At 41.9% G+C, this 9,773-nt stretch overlaps 2 pseudogenes; both read left to right on the top strand.

The window, feature by feature from the left end:
* On the top strand, positions 1-682 carry LOC118834152 (annotated as a pseudogene).
* A 3,303-nt stretch (positions 683-3,985) lies between these two features.
* On the top strand, positions 3,986-9,409 carry LOC118841602 (annotated as a pseudogene).
* The last annotated feature ends 364 nt before the right edge of the window (positions 9,410-9,773 follow it).

The raw sequence follows: 9,773 nt of genomic DNA, 5'->3' as shown, positions 1-9,773 counted from the left end.
ATGAGGGAAATCACATCTATCCAAGCCAGCCAGTGTGACTATCAGATCAGTGCAAAACTCTGGGAGGTAATTATTGTTGACCATAGCATTGACTCCACTGGCGCCTCCTCTTGGGGATAGCAACCTGAAGTTGGACCGGATCTCTGTCTACTACAGTGAAGCCATTGGTAACAAATATTTTCCCTTGATTGATCTTGAGCTTGGGACCATGGACTCTGTTTGCTTTGGGCCTTTTGGCCAGATATTCAATCCAAACAACTTTGTCTTTGGTCAGTCTAGGGCAGGCAATAATTGGGCCAGAAGCCACTGTATGGAGGGAGCAGAGCTGGTGGATTCAGTCTTGGATGTGGTGTGCAAAGAGGCAGAGAACTGCAATTGCCTGCAAGGCTTCCAGCTGAACCACTCACTTGGTAGAGGCACAGGATCAGGGATTGGTGCCCTGCTCATTAGCGAGATTCAAAAGAAGTACCCTGACCATATCATGAATGCCTTTAGTGTAGTTCCATCACTGGAGGCCTCAGACACTATGATTGCACCCTACAATGCCACACTCTCTGTCTGCTAATTAGTAGAAAACAGATGAAATCTACTGCATTGATAATGAAGAACTCTATGATATCTGCTTCTGCTGCCTCAAGCTGACCTGCCAACCTATGGTGACCTCAACTATCTGATCTCCTAAGACTCCACTCAAGTGCCGCCCTTCCACGAGGCAACTCCCAGAGCCCATGTTTGCTAGTGCCTTCTCCTCTAAGGTCACCTTCCACCTACTCTGCATTTATCTTCTATGTATAATCAAGGGAGTGGGGTCTGATCCATGTACAAACATCATCAATTTGCTAAAATGGCATCATCCACGGGAAAGACGCTAGGGAATTGCTTCCAGGAGGCTGTAGGATTAGAAGGAAGGAATGAAGGAAACAAGCATTTATATAGCACCTACTATATATAGGACAGAACATCACCAATTAACCCAATGGAATTTCCAATTGGATATTCCACAGATATCTCAAATATAACATGTCCAAAGCAGAACTCATTATTTTTCCCCAAACTCATTATGTCTCCCCTCTTCTGAATTTCCCTATCATTGTCAAGGATAGTACCATCCTTCCAGTCATTCAGGTTCTCCATCTCACTGTCCTCATTGACTTTCTGTCTCTGTGTCTCTCTTTGTCTGTCTATCTATCTGTCTGTCTCTCCTCTCCTCTGTCTCTGCTCTCTCTCTCTCTCAACACATGTCCTATGATCTGTGGAAATCTTTTTCTTCAAAATATCCCACATACATTCTCTTCTTCCCATTCACATACCTACCCTCATATTTCAGGCTCTTATCACCACTATCTGGACTGTGGCTTTAATTTTCTAATGAGCCTCCCTGCCTCATTCCAGTCCATCCTCCACACAACTGCCAAAGTGATTTTCCTAGCGCAGGTCATGTCATATACTCTCAGGCTCTACTTTCCCCAATAAACTCCACTGGTTCTTTATTGTCCTCAGAATTACATATAAAGTCCTATGTTTGACATTTAAGCCCTTCATGGCCTGACTCTTTCCTACCTTTCCAGCCTTCTTGCGCTCTATTCCCCTCCACAGTTAAACTGGCCCACTTACCATTCCTTCTACAAGATGCTCCATCTTCAGTCTCCAGCCTCCAGGCCTTAGCTTTGGCTGCTCCCTATATGCGAAATGTTTTCCTTCCCAACCTCTGACTCTTAGAATGCCGGGCTTCTTTTAAAACTCTGCTCAAGTGCCATCTCATTAAGGAGACCTCTCCTTAGTCCCTCCAGCTGCTAATGCCATCATCTTTAAGGTTATCTTCCATCTGTTCTATTTATTTTGTTGTTCAGTCATTTTCAGTCGCGTTCAACTCTTCATGACCCCATTTGGGGCTTTCTTGACAAAGATACCAGAGTGCTTTGCCACTTTCTTCCCAAGCTCATTTTACAGATGAGGAAACTGAGGCAAACAGGGTTAAGTGATTTGCCCAAGGTCATACAGTTAGTAAGTGTTTGCAGTTGTATTTGAACTTAGGAAGATAAGCCTTCATGGCTCTAGGCTCGGTGTTCCATCCACTGTGCCACCTAGCTGCCACTCTATTTTATATGTCCTAATATATAAATATATTAATGTATCATATACATGTGATATATAGAATCTTAAAAATTATATATTATAAAAGATGTTATTTTATTATATTAGATATGTATTGTGTCCCTTTCATTAGAGTGTAAGCTCCTTGAGGGCAGAGACTATTTTTTTCCTTTACATTGTATTCCCAGCAGTAAGCCTAGACCCTGGAACACAGAAAGTGCTTAATAGATGCTTATTGATTGGCTGGTGTACTACAATTTGTTTAGCCATTCCTCAACTAATGGACATCTCCTTTTCTATACTTCTTTACTGCTTCCAAGAGTATGGCTTTTATACTAAGGTTTCACCTCATGCCCAGCAAAATGATGAAGATGACAAAAGATGAGGATAAGAAATGTTGGAGAGAAAGTCAGCCACAGCAGAAAGCTGTTTGTTCCTGAATTGGAATGACCATTCTGGGAAGTAATTCAGAAATGCGCTAAGACAAGAACTAAAATGTCCATACCCTTTGACCAAAGATCCTACTGCTGTACGTATATGCCAATAAAGTCAATGATAAAAAGAAAGTTTCTCTTTCTTTTCATATATATATATATATATATATATATATATATATATATATATACATATATATATATTTATATATGTATGTATGTATACACATATATACATAAATACATGTATACATACGTATATGTATGTATGTGTATATACATATATATGTATACACATACCAAAACATTTCTGGTGCCGCTTTATGGATTCCTTTCTATAAAGAAAAAAAAATTGGTATGATTCAGTTCCTCTAGCAGAATTGAATTGAATAAGGATATAGCTAATACAGAAGGATGGTCTAAAAACTATGATTGTTAGCAATCTCTACCCTTTTATCCTCTTTCAGCCACTGGTCACTGAAGAAGCAAAAGGGGCCGGTCCAGAATTGAGGGTCATTTTGTCATTTTCTTTTTTTCAAGGGTTTCCATGGCCAAAGAATCCATCACCAAATGGCCAATCCACTGGTTATGAGCTTTTATATACCTAGCTAAATTAATCCTCGAAAGCAGAAATAGTCAATTCCCAAGAGCTGTACAATTCAAATGTGGCATAGCAGAATTATTCCCTGTTACTGGCAGTGTTCAAAGAGAGCATAGATAAGATGATATCTAGGGGGTTCTTGGTCCAGTGTAGAGTTTGGACTAGAAGACCCTTAAGGTCCTTTCCATCTGGAAGATTCTATGACACTGTTCTTCATCCCATGATTCTATGTCTTCTGGATCTGGGCTTTATATGTTATGATTCTATCTATGTTCTTCATTGTATGATTCTATAAAATGGGATTCTATGAGTGGAGATATCTCCTCTGCTCTCTTCTGTCTCCAAATGTTGTTGTGTCTCTCAGGCCCAGGATGAGGCTGGGGTCTCTATCCAGTGGTCAAGCAGAATACACCTATTGTAGGTCAGAGGACCTACAAGTTCCCCTTGGTTCAACCAAAGCTGTCTCCTACTCTTCTACCTGCGTTGTTGATTTTCTAAATGTGAGACTCTTACTCAATTGACTATAGAGGGACATATTGCCAGAGGAATTGAATCAAATTAATTTACATTTTAAAAAGAAACCAGAAATTGGGGATACTGCATGCCTTGGTTAGTGTCATTTGTCCCTCCTCTTACTTATCTCATCTCCTTCTCTTCCCACTCTATGGGAGGAGTTCAGGCCAGGGTGAAGAGGAAGATGCCCCCACCCTTGAACCAATTGGATATATTATCTTCTACTGATCTAGTCTCTGCTCAAGAGGCATATTGTCTCTTCCATCAACTACCCACTGTCACTTCTAGGAGAAACTGTAGATCAGTTTCTGGAGATCAGGCAGATCATTGAGTTCTAGTTGCTATGGGGCACACTCAGGACCTCATCTTGAAGTCCCTGGAGAACCCATCAATGAGCTCAGGAAGTTCAAGCTCAAGCTTTTTCCCATTCCACTATGGGATGGTTTCAACTGTATGCCCAGAGGGGCTCAGCTTCCCCAGGATGCCTTGGACTTCACCAACAAGATTTCTACCTGGAGGACTATGGGTTGGAGTTGGCAGAGAAGCTCAGGGAGCTGGATGTGGTAGAGGCAGCTGCCTGCCTCCAGGAGGCTGCGAAGTCTGGTAAGGTCCCTAGACCCAAGCATCCATCTTCCACTCTCTTCTTCCTCCTATTCCCTTCTGTTCCTGATTTTTCATTCTGTGTCTAACCTCCTTACCCAAGTCCTCAGTCCTGAGCTCTTCCATAGACTTAAGATCTCTCCTGGGATCCAAGGCCCTGCCTTCCATCTCAAGCTATCTCTTGAGCCCAGCCTTCTTTACTCTATATCTTATCCCCTGTTGACTTCCTTATTCTCATTTCTCTGCCTCCTAGCTTTTACTTTAAATTTTATCTATTTCCTAAAGACTCAGTTTGGTGGTCTAGGACCAAGGGATAAATGGGACAGGACAACCTGGGAAGCATTTGAGCACACACACATACATACATATTCTAACATGCATGTTTTCAAACGCACAAACCAGGACACCCATAAGTTGACTCAGAAATCAACAAACACAAATGCTCACACATACACATATTCACACAGAACTAGAGTGCAACAGACCTATATTTACACATATCCACAATCCCTCACTCATTTCAGCCTCTCCATAGAGCCTAAGCTTCATCCTGAACATCATCACTGATAGTACTATCACTCTCCCCGAAAGGATTCCATCATTTACCATCTCTGTGCTGAGTCAAACTGGAGGGAGATCAGTCTTTATGGAGAGTCAGGCACATGCTGACACACCTTCTCACAGAATTACAGGCATATATAAGTGAGTTCTATATAAATGTATATAAATATAGCGCTCTCTTCTAGCTCTCTCCCCCAGTTTTCACTCCCACTGGCAAGTTGAGTACACAGGAGGCTGAATACTACTGCCCTCAGAATTCTAGGGATAACGCTAAGGGTTTATGCTTTTACTATTATGTTTCTGAGCCCCCACTGATGTGTCCCCTATTAACAATTAGATAGCCAAACAATTAGTTTTTAGAAATGTGTTTATTAAGAAGGCATAGTAAGAACACCAGTTATAAAACATTCTCCTAAAATATCGGGATTGCATGGCCCCACAAATATACAGTTTCCATGGGGAGAATGGGCACAAACATAAAGTTCTGTAGTGATGAAGAACATGTGAAGAAGACCTTGGGGTAAAGGGGTAACTCACAACTTTTGGTTCTGGAAGTCCTTTCTTCCATTGTAGTCTTCACATGGTTCCACCCCCAGTTCTCAGGAGTAGGTGTCTTTAGAATCTGTGGCTAGAACTTCTCTCTGCTACAAAGAGCCACATATTTCCTGGGGCCACCTTGTCTCAAGTGACTTTTTCTCTTGGCTAAATGTGCTGTCTCCTATTGATCTCTGTTCCAGAAATAGAAAATTCCTCTGGCATCAGCCAGTGCCATACCCAGGAGATTCTGCTGCCACCATCACAGCTCTGGCCATCGATGGGACCTCTGGATCATTCAAAATCACAAGGTCACTCCCCAGACAATTCCATTTTTGGATACTCATTCACCTAGGATTAGGAAAAAACAAAAACCTTTCCCCTACCTGGCTCTTTAGAGGCAGCTCAAAAGCCTGTCTCATCTCTTCCTTTTGGAACCCCCTACATTCCGGATGAGGTTACAATTAGAAGACTTTTCATCATCACACAGTACATTGATTTCCATAATTCATGGCCAGAAATTGGCTCCTCCAAAGTTTATACATAGTTGGATTGGAAAATGGCAAAGGAAATGTATGACTGCTTTAAGGACTGGACTCTACAGTCAGTTCGTGCTGACACACATTTATATAAAAGGAGGCATGCATATAGAGAACACCTATCTGTTCCAAGCTGCATACCCTTCCCCTCACTGCCTGTCCTGTGATATCTGAAATGAGGGAAATCTGATTTTTGTCATGGAGGGTGGAGGTGATGGGTGGAATGAGGAAGATAGGGAAGAAAAAGACAGAACTCCCCAGAGGGGGCTCCCCAAGAAGGAGAGACTCAGGTCTGGGAGACTTTGAGACAATGCCAACTCAATACTCTATTTACAGCTTCAGGATGTGGCTCAGATGGAAATGTAGCCCAATCCACTCCAATTCCAGCCCCAACATCCATTCCATCAGGTAAGGACACAGTCTTTCTCTTTCAGGGAACTCTATTTGCCCCTAAGCTGGAGCGCCTTGACCCTCATAGCCTGGAAAGCTGGAATTAAACACGAAAGGGTCAAAATCCAGGATCAGGGAGCATCCTCTATGGTGTGGGAACTAGGCAAGTCCTTCAGTCAACTTGTCATTTGGTCAATTAAACCATCAGTAAAACTCCTTTTACTGAGTATTGAGTGCCCACTTGACACTGAGGAAGAACAAAGGAATTCCAGAAGGAATCAAACAAGCAAACCAATAAGCATTTATTAACCTACCTTGTGCCAGGCACAAAGAACCCATCCTCAAAGAATTTACATTCAAATGGGATAGATGACATGCACATATATACATATATGTAAGACATTTACAAATCAGGTATAAGACAGCCTTAAAGAAGAAGGTATGTATTTACAAAGACCAGAAAAGGCTTCCTGCAAAAAGTTGTACTTGAACTGAATTTTGAAGGAATTCTGAGATTCCAAGAGGCAGAAGTGAAAAGGGAGAACATTCCAGGCATGGAGAATAAGTAGCATAAAATCACGGAGATTGGAGCTTTTATGTCCCATGTGAGGAATAGCAAATATGCCAGAACTGATAGGCCATAGAAACAAGACAAGATGTTAAGAGCTTTATATGCCAAACAAAAGAGTTTGCATTGTAATAGATAACTATTGGAATTAATTGAATAGAATGTGACATAGCTAGAAGTAAACTTTAGGAAAATTACTTTAGTGGCAATGAGGATAGATTGGAGACTTGAGTCAGGGAGATCACATAAGATGCTTTGCAACAGTCCAGATGAGAAATGACTAAGACCTGAACTAGCATGATAGACATGTATGTGGGGTGATGGTGACAAATTCCAGAGATGTGGCAACTAATTGGATACGTGGGATGATGAAGGTGAAATGAGGATGACACAAAGATTGCAAACCTGAGTGACTAGAAGGGTAGTGGTGCCCTTGACAGAATTTAGAAGAGTGGTATGTTGAGAGGAAAGATAATGAGCTCAGTTTTAGACAAGTTTAGTTGATTCTTATGGTAAATCAGTTAGAAATGCCCAACAGACAGTTGGTGATATGAGACTGGAGCTCAAGAGAGAGAAACAAAGACTGGATTATAGATCTATGAATCATCTTTATAGAGATAATAATTGAACTCATGGGAACTGATGAGGTCACAAAATGAGAAAGTATATGGAGCAAAGAGGGCCCAAAACAGAGCCTTGGAATACAACCACATTTAGTGGACATGGCATGGACACTGATCTAGCAAAGGAGAATGATAGATGGCAGTCACGCAGATAGAAGGAGAACCAAGGGAGTAACTAAAAGAGGAAAGAGTATCCAAGGGAAGATAGTACTCAACAGTATCCAACATTACAGAGAAGTCAAGAAAAATAAGGACTGGGGTGCTTTACAAATGCTTGTCGACTAGAAGTCACTATGAGGATGAAGGATAGGTTTAGGTGGAATAAGGAACAGAGAGAGATCAAATGGCAGGAGGTTGTGATTATATAAAAAATGTTTCAGAGTTTGGGATCATGGAGGCAGAACACTTGTGAATGAGGGTAAAACCAAAGATGTGACCATCTCTATGAAGATTTGAGATGGTCAGGAGGAATAAGTAGGTCATGGGAGTAGACTGAGTAGATTGAGGAACTTGGGGGTTAGTGTAGTTGAAGAAACATCAAGGTGTATATTGAAGACCTCTAGTAGAAACTCAAGAGTTGGGGTGGAGAGACATACAGCAAACCAGCTACTGAATTTCTGAGAAAAGAGGGAGGATATGTTGGGGGGTGGTAAATAACAGCTACCAGAATCTGGGTTGACTGATAAATTTGGATAGAGTGAACCTCGAAGGGGCTGCTGACTGATGACAGTAGAGTCAGTCTGTAAGCAGCAGTAGGGAGAAAGGAGTCTTCAGACTCCTCCACCACAACCAATTAGTACTGTATTTGAAAAAAAAAAACCATGAAACTAGTATGAAAAGAATGGTCCTGACCAAGTGGGAGGAGTGGGGCTCGGGGGAAAGGGAAAGTCAAGTCTAAATGAGTGCTAGAAGGTGGGAGGAACTTGAAAGAGATCCAAAACCAGTTAGGAACTGTGCCCAGAGAATGTTTTACATGTTTCTTTCCACAAGATAAGCAAGTTATAAAATAGACAGGTGATCCCGCTGGGCCCTTACAGAGAACATGCTCCTGGAAAAACTGTGGGTAAATAGAATCTCAATTCAGTGCTCTGGGAGTAATAACTCTTTAGAGGAGCCATGTAGGGTGACTTTGTTGCAGTGAAAGTCCCGTTTCAACTATCTTGGGAATTTTCATTGATCGGGTTTGTTTTAATTGAAGTTCACCTGTACTCAGAAACCCTGGAACCAAAGCTTAGCTAGTCCAGAATGTCAGACATTGGGGCACTGGAATGAAAGGGGGTAAAGGATGAAGGAAGTAGCTCAGCACAATGGAGTTAGGGAAGATTTCTCACAGGAGGCCTGCCTGTAGAGGAGGTGTGAGGGAGGGAAAAGAGATAGATTAGCCAAGAGGAGTGGAAAATGGCCCTACCCAATGCTCAGAAATTATACCCACGAGTTGCTGTTGGTTATTTTTGGAAGGTGGGGGTAGGGTGGGAAGAGTGAATACAGACTCAGCCTTGATGTAAAGAAAAAAATAAAAATACTTAGAAGAGCCTTCCCCACCCAGAACCAATGAAGGATCAGGCCCAGGGAGTGGAACACACTTGTGCTGCTCCTCCCACCTCCCCACTTCCCACCATATATCATTCTCCTTCCCAGGAGCCTTCCACTCACCTCTTTCTTTTTAACTGCTGCTTCCTCCCCTTTAAGCCATCATCTCACACCTTCTTTACATTTCCCTCTGTCCAGGGATACATTTTGTGGACAAACATTGGACAGACTTCATCAACTATGTCATCCAACTGGACTCTGTCCTAGACAAATTGTATGGAAATGTCCTCAGTGAGGAGCAATGCCAAGAAGTCAGGGCTGAGGACACCAATCTGGACAAAATGAGAAAGCTCTTCAGCTTCATGGCAGACTGGGACCTCAGCCACAAAGACCAGTTCCTTAAAGTCCTGAGGGAGAACTAGCATTTCTGGTGGAAGATCTGGAGTGAGATGGAAGGATGCCTTTTCATCTCTAACCCACAGACCTGTTTTTTGAGGAAAGAAAAGAAAAGAAAGGAAAAGGACTTAATATCTAAATGAAAGTAAGCCAAAGCAGCAGTTGAATAAAATGAAAGAGAAAGAAGTACAGAAGGGAAATAACATTGCTTCTACTATAGTCCCTAAGTCCCAAAGTCCCTAAGAACTCAGTTTCTATGCAGGGTTGCAGGTGTCTGGCTTCCCAATCCACCAAAAAATTGCTTTTATTTTAAAAATTCAAATAAAACTTTAAGAATTGCACCTTCACCAGGTAGCAGGGTGATTTTTTCTGGAAAAGAGATCCAGGGGA

Source organism: Trichosurus vulpecula, chromosome 1 (assembly GCF_011100635.1).
Source record: "Trichosurus vulpecula isolate mTriVul1 chromosome 1, mTriVul1.pri, whole genome shotgun sequence".
NCBI classification, from domain to species: domain Eukaryota; kingdom Metazoa; phylum Chordata; class Mammalia; order Diprotodontia; family Phalangeridae; genus Trichosurus; species Trichosurus vulpecula.
Note: the sequence above shows the minus strand (reverse complement) of the source record. Positions and strands in the feature narration are given on the sequence as shown.